Raw genomic sequence first — 13,504 nt, 5'->3', positions numbered from 1 at the left:
AAGGGGGGGGGGGTGGGCATGGGTTGGGGGGGGGTTATTATTGGTGACCCTGCTGACTGTGTCGATTCTTTTCTTGATAGTAAATGTAGGAGAATGCAACAGTAAGGGGCGGAGACACATCAGGGTGGGCGGAGACAGAGCTGGGGGGGAATGCTTGCTGCTGGAGATCCCAAGAAGACAGCCAGCAGGGGGCGCCCAGCCTATCGCACTCCACCTATAAATGAAATATTTCATTTGGGGCGGGGCAATTTTTAAGATCATACCCAATGTGCATATTAAAAATTCTTAACAATAAACTCCAATAAAGTCTACTGGGAAGCAAGAAAATCAGGGAGCATAAATATATATATATTTTATTTAATTTAATATTTATTTTTATTTAGTTTTTATATTTTATCCTATCTATCTATCTATCTATCTATCTATCTATCTATCTATCTATCTATCTATCTATCTATCTATCTATCTATCTATCTATCTATCTATCTATCTATCTACAGTATCTATCTATCTATCTATCTATCTATCTATCTATCTATCTATCTATCTATCTATCTATCTATCTATCTATCTATCTATCTATCTATCTATCTATCTATCTATCTACAGTATCTATCTATCTATCTATCTATCTATCTATCTATCTATCTATCTATCTATCTATCTATCTATCTATCTATCTATCTATCTATCTACGGTATCTATCTATCTATCTATCTACGGTATCTATCTATCTATCTATCTATCTATCTATCTATCTATCTATCTATCTATCTATCTATCTATCTATCTATCTATCTATCTATCTATCTATCTATCTATCTATCTATCTATCTATCTATCTACGGTATCTATCTATCTATCTATCTACGGTATCTATCTATCTATCTATCTATCTATCTATCTATCTATCTATCTATCTATCTACGGTATCTATCTATCTATCTACGGTATCTATCTATCTATCTATCTATCTATCTATCTATCTATCTATCTATCTATCTATCTATCTATCTCATATCTATCTATCTATCTATCTATCTATCTATCTATCTCATATCTATCCATCTACCTCATATCTATCTATCTATCTATCTATCTATCTATCTATCTATCTATCTATCTATCTATCTATCTATCTATCTATCTATCTATCTATCTATCTATCTATCTATCTATCTATCTTCCAATATCTATCTATCTATCTATCTATCTATCTATCTATCTATCTATCTACCTCATATCTATCTATCTATCTATCTATCTATCTATCTATCTATCTATCTATCTATCTATCTATCTATCTATCTATCTATCCATCTACCTCATATCTATCTATCTATCTATCTATCTATCTATCTATCTATCTATCTATCTATCTATCTATCTATCTATCTATCTATCTATCTATCTATCTATCTATCTATCTATCTATCTATCTATCTATCTATCTATCTATCCCCAGTGGGGAGATAATATAAGGACATGTTTCAGGTACTCATACTAGCAGTATTTTTATTTATTTTTTTATTTATAATATATATTTTTATTGGGTTTTCAAAAATGTAAAAGTACAACAATACAATCATTATCACGCTTATAAAACATTTACAAACATACTAGCAGTATTTTAAAGTACATAAAATATTTTTTTTTTCATGAAAATATAAAAATATAACAGCTGTTTTTTTTTTTTTTTTTTTGTATTTTTGGAAAATTCTTCTTTTAAAGTCCAGACACTTCTCACCAGCATTACACACGAGGCTGGTAGGGAGATAATATAAGGACATCTTTTAAGCACATATACTAGCAGTATATACAGGTACATAGATTTTTTTTTTTTTTTTAAGAAATCATAGGAGCATTTATTTATTTTTTTATTTTTTCATATTTGCAGGAAGTTCTGCTTTAATAGGCGAGACGCTTCCCACCAGCATTAATCCCGGCCTCCCGCCGCCGCCAGCGCTTTTTTTTTTTTTCTTCGAAGGCAGACAAATGCGTGGCGTGGCCAGCGAAGGGTTAATGCGCAGTTACCGTACACGTAAATAAGATGTTGGGCGGGGGTGAAGAGATATGTCTGATATCGACAGCCAGGGTAATGGAATGCACGGTACTTTCCTGCACAGGAAGCATTTCTTATTTATTGCTATTAACACTGCAAGTAATTCCATTATCAGCACATTAAAAATACAACAGGAGCAGATTTAAGGCCTCGTCACACGGCGAGACTCCCTGTCATCGTATAATCACTAAATGGGGAAGGGGGGGGCGGAGATTGGGGCGGGGTTATTTCTTTCAAGGGAAACCCAAAACACACTGAATTGCCTATTATGGGAATATGAATTTAAAAAAAAAAATATTTTTTTTTATTTATTATTTTTTTTTTTTTTACATTTATTTATTTAAATTAAGAGTTATTCACGCTACTAAATTTAATTTGTTCTATGCAAATACCAGCAAAATGTTACCCAGTTTTTTTCTTTCCAGATCGGATGTTAATTACTTCTAATAATATCTTGAATCAGGAAAATACTGCATGATGGCCACTAGATGGCGCTGGCAATCATAGTCATTACCTATTTTTTTTTTCTAATCATCATCAGCTCCCTCTAGTGGCCATACGTCGATATTCCATCGTTCACTGTATGAATGAAGAACATCCAATTGAAAGGAAAAGAAAGGGTCGGACTGTATAGGCCAGAAACCAGGAGTTTGGTTTGAATAAAAATTACAATTTTTATTGACCAAATCACATTAAAAACAAGATCAGACTTGAATAAAACCAAAATTGCTGGGATGTTGTACACTTCATCCAGACGAGATAGAATGCTGTAGAAGGAATCCTCATGGACGTTTCACCATATGGCTTTGTCAGGGCTTATTGGGAATACACAGCATATAACTCCAATGTGTTTCACCATATGGCTTTGTCAGGGTTTATGAGGAGTACACAGCATATTACTCAATTGTGTTTCACCATATGGCTTCGTTAGGGCTTATGAGGAATACACAGCATATAACTCCAACATGTTTCACCATATGGCTTCATCAGGGCTTATGAGGAATACACAGCATATAACTCCATTGTGTTTCACCATATGGCTTCGTCAGAGCTTATGAGGAATACACAGCATATAACTCCAACGTGTTTCACCATATGGCTTCGTCAGGGCTTATGAGGAATACACAGCATATAACTCCAACATGTTTCACCATATGGCTTCATCAGGGCTTATGAGGAATACACAGCATATAACTCCATTGTGTTTCACCATATGGCTTTGTCAGGGCTTATGAGGAATACACAGCATATAACTCCAATGTGTTTCACCATATGGCTTTGTCAGGGCTTATGAGGAATACACAGCATATAACTCCATTGTGTTTCACCATATGGCTTCGTCAGGGCTTATGAGGAATACACAGCCTATAACTCCATTGTGTTTCACCATATGGCTTTGTCAGGGCTTATGAGGAATACACAGCCTATAACTCCATTGTGTTTCACCATATGGCTTTGACAGGGCTTATGAGGAATACACAGCATATAACTCCATTGTGTTTCACCATATGGCTTTGTCAGGGCTTATGAGGAATACACAGCATATAACTCCAACGTGTTTCACCATATGGTTTTGTCAGGGTTTATGAGGAATACACAGCATATAACTCCATTGTGTTTCACCATATGGCTTTGTCAGGGCTTATGAGGGATACACAGCATATAACTCCAATGTGTTTCACCATATGGCTTTGTCAGGGCTTATGAGGAATACACAGCATATAACTCCATTGTGTTTCACCATATGGCTTCGTCAGGGCTTATGAGGAATACACAGCCTATAACTCCATTGTGTTTCACCATATGGCTTTGACAGGGCTTATGAGGAATACACAGCATATAACTCCATTGTGTTTCACCATATGGCTTTGTCAGGGCTTATGAGGAATACACAGCATATAACTCCAACGTGTTTCACCATATGGTTTTGTCAGGGTTTATGAGGAATACACAGCATATAACTCCATTGTGTTTCACCATATGGCTTTGTCAGGGCTTATGAGGGATACACAGCATATAACTCCATTGTGTTTCACCATATGGCTTTGTCAGGGCTTATGAGGGATACACAGCATATAACTCCATTGTGTTTCACCATATGGCTTTGTCAGGGCTTATGAGGAATACACAGCATATAACTCCAACGTGTTTCACCATATGGTTTTGTCAGGGTTTATGAGGAATACACAGCATATAACTCCATTGTGTTTCACCATATGGCTTTGTCAGGGCTTATGAGGGATACACAGCATATAACTCCATTGTGTTTCACCATATGGCTTTGTCAGGGCTTATGAGGAATACACAGCATATAACTTTTGTTTTCCTCATAAGCCCTGATGAAGCAATATGGCAAAACGCGTTGGCGCATGAGGATTCTTTCTGCAGCATTCTATCTGGTCTGGCTGTAGTGCACAATATCCCAGCAATTTTGTTTTTATGTGCGGCGATCGGTATACTTTCTTTGCCTATAAATTGCACAGAGTCGGGAAGGACTCCTCGCCCAGCTTGCACCCGTTGCGGAATCCATCGGGCTTGGCTACATAAGCCCTAACGAAGCAGTATGGCGAAACGCGTTGACGCATGAGGATTCTTTCTGCAGCATTCTATCTGGTCTGGCTGTAGTGCACAATATCCCAGCAATTTTGGTTTTATGTGCGGCGATCAGGATCCTTTCTTTGCCTCTAATTTGCATAGAGTCGGGAAGGACTCCTCGCCCTGTTTTGCACCCATTGCGGAATCCATCGGACTTGGCTACAAAAGCCAGAGTGGAGACTCAAAGTTTTTTCATGACCTGATACAACACAGCTTCATACAAGCAATTTATGAGTAGAATGCATCGACACTTGGGATAGATGTATATGGAAAATCGATCGAATTAGCAATCGATGTTTAGCTCAAATTAGATCGAACGCTTTATAGCAGCAGGAGTTGCCCCCAGATTACCTCCCAGACTAAGATGTCAGCTCAGCCTGTGGAGTTCTTGGCTGTGTTCACAAATGTCTGACACAGATCAGCCCCCCGCTGCAGTCTCACACCTTGTGATTTGCTGCAATGTTACAATATACAGTCTGATCACTGGGGGAGGGGAGACTGGAGTCTTTGTCCATCAGCTACAAAAATAACTCTCATGACACAATTGGAATGTCCTGTGTGGAATGGAGGCAGTCCGGCATGTCGGATAATGTCCGATCATACAACGTGTCAGGACTGGTGTGCGGAATCTGTCACCGGCTGCACGCGGCGCTCGCCGGCTGTGATAAAATACAGATAATGAGGCCGGGATGGCGAGCGTGTTTCCTACATATAAAGGCCGCTCAGAGTCCCAGTAATTATCACCGTGTATCGCTGTGCCCCCCCCCCCCCCACCCCGCTGGGCGCACTTCCCAAACTTAATGATGTGATAGAACGGAGCAGAGGCTGCGAGAACAGTAATTGCCGGGTCAAGAGGCCCTTCGATCGCTCCGAGAGCTGAGATCCCAGGATCAATAGAGACAGGGGAGGAGGCAACGCACGACACAGGGGGGCGCTACACTCACCACCAACTCCCTACTATGTATGGGGGAATATTAGAGTGTAAGCTCCTCTGGTACAGAGACTGATGTGACTGGCTCAGTGATCTCTGTACTGCACTGCGGTATATGTCAGAGCTATATAAATGTATAATAATAGTGTGTGACTGTGGGGGTACATTAGAGTGTAAGCTCCTCTGGTACAGAGAGTGATGTGACTGTGGGGGGACATTAGAGTGTAAGCTCCTCTGGTACAGAGAGTGATGTGTCTGTGGGGGGACATTAGAGTGTAAGCTCCTCTGGTACAGAGACTGATATGACAGTGTACAGCACTGCGGTATATGTCAGAGCTATATAAATGTATAATAATAATAATAATAGTGTGTGACTGTGGGGGGACATTAGCGTGTAAGCTCCTCTGGTACAGAGAGTGATGTGTCTGGGGGGGGGGGGGGGCATTAGAGTGTAAGCTCCTCTGGTACAGAGACTGATGTGACTGTGGGGGGACATTAGAGTGTAAGCTCCTCTGGTACAGAGACTGATGTGACTGTGGGGGGACATTAGATTGTAAGCTCCTCTGGTACAGAGACTGATGTGACTGTGGGGGGACATTAGATTGTAAGCTCCTCTGGTACAGACTGATGTGACTGTGGGGGGACATTAGATTGTAAGCTCCTCTGGTACAGAGACTGATGTGACTGTGGGGGGACATTAGATTGTAAGCTCCTCTGGTACAGAAACTGATGTGACTGGCTCAGTGTTCTCTGTACAGCACTGCGGTATATGTCAGAGCTATATAAATGTATAATAATAATAATAGTGTGTGACTGTGGGGGGACATTAGAGTGTAAGCTCCTCTGGTACAGAGACTGATGTGTCTGGGGGGGGGGGGCATTAGAGTGTAAGCTCCTCTGGTACAGAGACTGATGTGACTGTGGGGGGACATTAGATTGTAAGCTCCTCTGGTACAGAGACTGATGTGACTGGCTCAGTGTTTTCTGTACAGCACTGCGGTATATGTCAGAGCTATATGAATGTATAGTAATAATAGTGTGTGACTGTGGGGGGACATTAGAGTGTAAGCTCATCTGGTACAGAGACTAATGTGACTTTGGGGGGGGGCATTAGAGTGTAAGCTCCTCTGGTACAGAGACTGATGTGACTGGCTCAGTGATCTCTGTACAGCACTGCGGTATATGTCAGAGCTATATAAATGTATAATAATAATAGTGTGTGACTGTGGGGGGGGGGGGGGACACTTTAGAGTGTAAGCTCCTCTGGTACAGAGACTGATATGATTGCCTCGATGATCTCTGTACAGCGCTGCGGTATATGTCAAAGCTATATAAATGTATAATGATGTTGTGTGGCGGGGAGGGACATTAGAATGTAAGCTCCTCTGGTGCAGAGACTGGATCATATGAATGCCTTCTATAGGGCAGGGACTGTACTGAAGATGTCACATTTAAAGCTCCTTGGGGTCCAAACCTGGGCAGGACACATCTCACTGGGAATTCTGCCATCATGAGGAAGACGTTATAGAGTAGCTGTGCTGTACTCGTCTTAGCTGTGTGTGTAATGTGAATGCCAGTTTCTGTGGAAGAACCATATATGGAGCTACATACGCCATTACGCCATACATGGAGCTACATACGCCATGGCGTTGCACACCTTACTTTTACCACTCAGCCCCAATACTGCGGAGTCCCCTAGAGATGGGAAGTGCAAATCATCTTCTATATCGGGAGCATAGGCCGTGAGGGTTTAATAAACAGAAATGTGGGTGGAGAGGGGCCGCAGATGGCGGCTGGATTAGGATGGGATTGATTTGAATGCAGTCAAATCGGAGAAGCAGCAATTCCCTGAACTCGGCCCGTCCACGCTCACTAATTACTCAACATTTGCAAATCAAATCTCTATGCTGAACACAATGCAGGACGCAGGGGGCCACACTGTGCAGGTTTGGGTGGATTGGCCGGTGATCGGGGCCCCTGCAGGTCATATTACCGGGATTATTACCAGGATTTACCTGATGAGGGACATCATAGCGATGAATGAGACCATGATATAAGGGCTGAAATCAGGACACTCACCACATTTCCTTTTATCGAGTGTACAGCAATAATTACCACAATTAGATGAAAGAGGGACACTGGGATGGTGGGAACCCCTCCTAATGGGCACAGCAGGTGTACAGACCCGAGAACTCAGCACAAGGATGGTGGGAACCCCTCATAATGGGCATAGGGATGGTGGGAACCCCTCATAATGGGCACAGCAGGTGTACAGACCTGGGGACTCAGCACAGGGATGGTGGGAGCCCCTCATAATGGGCACAGGGATGGTGGGAGCCCCTCATAATGGGCACAGGGATGGTGGGAACCCCTCATAATTGGCACAGGGATGGTGGGAACCCCTCATAATGGGCACAGCAGGTGTACAGACCTGGGAACTCAGCACAGGGATGGTGGGAACCCCTCATAATGGGCACAGGGATGGTGGGAACCCCTCGTAATGGGCACAGAAGGTGTACAGACCCAGAAACTCAGCACAGGGATGATGGGAACCCCTTATAATGGACACAGCAGGGGTACAGACCCGGGAACTTAGCACAGGGATGGTGGGAACCCCCCATAATGGGCACAGCAGGTGTATAGACCAAGGAATTCAGCACAGGGATGGTGGGAACCCCTCATAATGGGCACAGCAGGTGTACAGACCCAGGAACTCAGCACAGGGATGGTGAGAACCCCTCATAATGGGCACAGCAGGTGTATAGACCAAGGAATTCAGCACAGGGATGGTGGGAACCCCTCATAATGGGCACAGCAGGTGTACAGACCCGAGAACTCAGCACAGGGATGGTGGGAACCCCTCATAATGGGCACAGCAGGTTCAGTTCGGTTGCTCGGGGTACCAGTTAGTACTCCTTGGCCCCTTAATTCTGGGTTGGGTCATTTGCCTGTGTTGCTGAGATCGCTGACCGCAGCACCCAGCAGACGTCATCCGGCACCACGAAGGCGATTAGGAAAAGCAGCCCGCCTGGTGTTGGTTGCTGGAGGTTGCGGTTCATCCATGGTCACCTTTGCATGGAGCTTTACGTCAAGAAACCGGTACGGTCGGTGACCAACTACCCATTGGGCAGTATTAACTGTCTCACTGCTGGAGGGGGCGCTGTGAAAGGCTTCCATCAATTTACTGGGTGTTCTTTCCGGAATCATGAGAGCCCATTGCTCTGCGTTGGTGCACATTTTTATGCTGCTCAAAGTGTGAGAGACCACCGAAATACCAACCGTGCCATCGCCCTCCTACAGGATGGACATGACAGTAACTAGGGGGCGCTGTGATGAGCGCTCAGCACCCCTAGTATTGGATTGTTCCTCTGGAAGTCAGATGAGACCTAGATGCAATTGTACAATCAGACTGTACTGTGTATGGGAAGTATAGATGAGATTGTGCAATCAGACTGTACCATGTGTGGCCAGCACAGGTGAGATTGTACAATCAGATTGCATGGTGTATAGGCAATAATCCGGTGGTCGTGTATTTGTATCCTTTGTGTGTTGTCTTGTTACATTGTTGCACCCCAGGTCTGTGCACACTGCGCTGGGCTGGGATCTCGGTCGGGGTCCCGGCGTCCTGATGGCGGATGAATGGCTCCCTTCTCCAGTGTAGCCCCCCCCCCCCCCCCCCATGCTGGGAGGACAATTTCAGGAATAAAATCGAATATTTACAACCGTCTCCTCTCTGCCTTGTTGGGACAGCTGTTAAAATTCCTTCCTGGTCTCCCTCCCCCCTTCCTCTCCGGCTCTCCTCCTCTTCCTCACTGCCTTCAGTACAAAGCATTCCTCTGCAGTCAGGGGCCCCGGGCCCTGAGATCTCCCCAATGGGCCCTGAGATCTTCCCAATGGGCCCTGAGATCTCCCAAGTGGGCCCTGAGATCTTCCCAATAGGCCCTGAGATCTCCCCAATGGGCCCTGAGATCTCCCCAATAGGCCCTGAGATCTTCTCAATGGGCCCTGAGATCGCCCCAACGGGCCTTGAGATCTCCCCAATGGGCCCTGAGATCTTCCCAATGGGCCTTGAGATCGCCCCGACAAGCCCTGAGATCTCCCCAATGGGCCCTGAGATCTCCCCAATGGGCCCTGAGATCTCCCCAATGGGCCCTGAGATCTCCCTGCCAAGCCCTGAGATCTCCCCGACTGGCCCTGAGATCACCCTCAGATGGGGCCTGAGATCGCCCCAACGAACCCCGACGTCGCCCCAATGGACCCTGAGATCTCCCCGATGGGCCCTGAGATCTCCCCGATGGGCCCTGAGATCTACCCTATGGGCCCTGAGATCTACCCTATGGGCCCCGAGATATAGCTGATGGGCCCCGAGATATAGCTGATGGGCCCTGAGATCCCCTGATGGGCTCTGAGATCTCCCCGCACAGCGTCACCACAACCCACATGTGTGGAGTTCTGTCTCAGTGTAATCTATGGCACCCTGTGTCCCCACTGGAAGATTTCCCTTATATTCCTATTCTGTTGACAACTCGAAATGTTGGATATCCAATCACTTCCTGTATTGGTAGGCTGTACAGGGGGGGGGGGGGGCGTGATTTCTAACAGCAGCCCTGATGGCATGTAATAATAGTGGGGGAGGGGGATCCTTGCCTTGGGCGCTGGACAATCCTGTCCCGGTACTGCTTAAGAGCTCTTACGGCATGCTACAATGACATGCAGCACTATAGGTTGAGAGGCCACTTCAGCCTGCCATAAGCTCACTTTAAAGGCACCTTTAGCGTTATTACAAGATGATGAATAGGAGTGATAAGATGTGTCTGCCTTCCCTCCTAGCCATAGACGCTGTATAATTATACATGGAGGGAAGACATATTTCCTCATTATATATGCAGCCTCTGCTTCCTACTTAATGCTCTACTCAATGTACTTAATGCTGTATAGCAACCTCCCAATGTGAGCCTATGGCTGATTCTTTAAGGCATGCTAAAATGACCCCTTAGTGACCGGTAGAGAGGCCACTTTAGCATGCCGTAAGTGTACCTTAAAAGCCTTTTAGCCCCGGTTCACACTTCTGCGAGTGCCGGGTTCGCATGTCATGTCGGAGCGCACTGCTCCGACATGACATGCGATCAGCTGTGCGGTGCGAGTTTAGCCATACAGTTTGTATGGCTAAATTCGCATCGCACCCGCAGCAAACACGCACAGGAGGCATTTTTGCTGCCGCATCAGGATCGGATCGCACAGCGGTTCACACTTGTGCGATCCGATCCTGTGCGAACTGCACGATCGCACTGCGATATGCGCTCAAACTGGGGGTGTTGTTAAGATTACATTGACACCCCCAGCGGATCGCATATGGCAGTGTGAACTGCCGGGGGTGCGTGTGCGATGCGGGAACAGGCTGCGAATTCGCAGCCTTCCCGCATCGCATTAGTGTGAACCGAGCCTAAGTGCTATTGCTGCTTTCTGCATTAGAGCCTGTAGTCCCAATTCATGGATGGTGAAAGGCATGCTAAAGAGCTCCTAAAGAGGTTGTAAAGGCAGAAGTTTTTTTTTTTTATCTTAATGCATTCTATGCATTAAGATTTAAAGCCTTCTGTGTGCAGCAGCCCCCCCCCAATACTGACTTGAGCCCCCTCTCCATCCAGCGATGATGCAGGAGAGACTAGGCTGCCCAGGACTTCCCCCCTGATTGGCGGATACAGCTGCTGCTGTCAATCAAAGTCAGTCAGCCAATGAAGAAATAGAGGGGCGGGGCCTAGCCGTTGTCTGAATGGACACACAGAGCCGTGGATCAGCTGCGGATAATTTAGTATCAATTTAAGGTATGCCAGAGTGACACACAGTATTAATAGCAGATGGGCCATTTTAGCATGCCATGAGGACATTTTAAGATCCCTTTGGTGCTATCGCAGCTTGATGAACTAGCTTGGCTTAGATACATGCAGATGCAAGGCATGCTAGAATGGCAGGAGGTATTATTGGTGGGGAGGCCACTTTAGCATGTCAAAAGCACAATTTGGGGCACCTGCAGCAATACTGCAGCTTGATGAATCAGAGTTCACGGCTTAGCTTTATCAGGATGCAAGGCATGCTAAAGTGTTCTTACAGTATTATTGGTTGGGAGGCCTGTAGCAATTAGAGTGTAAGCTCCTCTGGTGCAGAGACTGGTGTGACTGTGGGGGATATTAGAGTGTAAGCTCCTCTGGTACAGAGACTGATGTGACTGTAGGGGGACATTAGAGTGTAAGCTCCTCTGGTACAGAGACTGATGTGACTGTGGGGGGACATTAGAGTGTAAGCTCCTCTGGTACAGAGACTGATGTGACTGTAGGGGGACATTAGAGTGTAAGCTCCTCTGGTACAGAGACTGATGTGACTGTGGGGGGACATTAGAGTGTAAGCTCCTCTGGTACAGAGACTGATGTGACTGTAGGGGGACATTAGAGTGTAAGCTCCTCTGGTACAGAGACTGATGTGACTGTGGGGAGGACATTAGAGTGTAAGCTCCTCTGGTACAGAGACTGATGTGACTGTGGGGGGACATTAGAGTGTAAGCTCCTCTGGTACAGAGACTGATGTGACTGTAGGGGGACATTAGAGTGTAAGCTCCTCTGGTACAGAGACTGATGTGACTGGTTCTCTAATCAATCAGGCTAAATGAAGTCATTGATAATGATAGATAAGTATCTTCCTTCCTGTTTCATACAACGCTCCTGCTATGTGAAGCTGCATACTGTCATAGCGCACACAGAGGATGCTGGCGCTGACACTGAACAGATCCTCCACTTACTATAAAAAGCGTCTCTTCTATCTGCAGAGCAGTCTGGTAAGGACAGATGTCCCTGTAATATGCAGACCATAGAAGGGCTCTGGCTGGGGGGGGAGGGGGGGGGAGACACAGTGACTCCACATATATTCAGGTGTCACTCCTGTCCTGTACTGGCCTTGCATAGGCCGGTGATGTGACTAATTCTTGGCATCAGTCTCTTGCAGTCCTTGTACCAGAGCTCAGACTGGGTAAGAGAGGAGCCACACAAGGAGCCAATCAGGTCAAAGGCACACACTGACAGGAGGAGAGAGCAGAGTGATAGAAATATGAGCTCATTGGTCTGCTCCTTTTACTGTCCATTCACAGGCTAGGGGAGGGACTAGGCTTGTTACTGAACTCTTGGACAGGGCAGAGCTGTATAAATCTCAGGACTGGATGGATAAAAATACAATTCCTCAGGCATGTACAGCTCTGTATATAGTTGTTTGCCTAGAGTACAGCTTTAAATATCCCCTCATAGGAATGATGCCATAGCACAATAATTACAATAAAACATTATCTTTTTCTCTATTTCTCCCCATGTTCCCTCCAGGACTGTGTTGTTACATTGTTTCTCAGCGTTTCCTCCTATTATATCACATAATTAATATGTATATAAGGGTAATGATGATATATAACATACAGTTACAGTATGTTACATATACAGTTATGACACTGTTGCCAAACGTCCTTATTATATTATATTTATATATTATTCTCCAGCATTTCCCTATATAATATAATATAATATAATAATATATAATATAAAATATAATATAATATAATATAACATAACATAATATAATATAATATAATATAGAGGGACACTTTGCAGCACAGCTATCAATTACCACTCCCACTTCCCCGAAGCTCCGCCCACTCTGCATAATTAATCTCGCCTATTTATCAGATTATAGAGTCTTCTCAATATAGAGAGAATTACAGGAAATTAAAAAGGGAATTTCAAACTTAAGGCCACAGTAGCAGAGTTGGAATAATTCTCCCATTAAGCTGCACTACTTCTGCGTAACATTTATTGGCAGCCCGATTAACGGGCGCTTCCAGGGGCAATATAAATGACCCGGGACAGGCTCCTATTTGCAGGGAC

At 44.8% G+C, this 13,504-nt stretch overlaps 1 protein-coding gene across 1 annotated transcript in view; it reads right to left on the bottom strand.

Moving 5' to 3' along the window:
- The window catches only part of ARID3C (AT-rich interaction domain 3C), a 288,981-nt gene that overhangs the window by 114,499 nt on the left and 160,978 nt on the right, over positions 1 to 13,504 (bottom strand). The gene's annotated exons all lie outside the window — the stretch shown is intronic.

Source organism: Pelophylax lessonae (genome assembly GCF_965119305.1).
Source record: "Pelophylax lessonae genome assembly, chromosome: 1".
Lineage (NCBI taxonomy): Eukaryota > Metazoa > Chordata > Amphibia > Anura > Ranidae > Pelophylax > Pelophylax lessonae.
The sequence above is the reverse complement of the archived record's forward strand: the minus strand, read 5'-3'. Positions and strand labels throughout refer to the sequence as shown.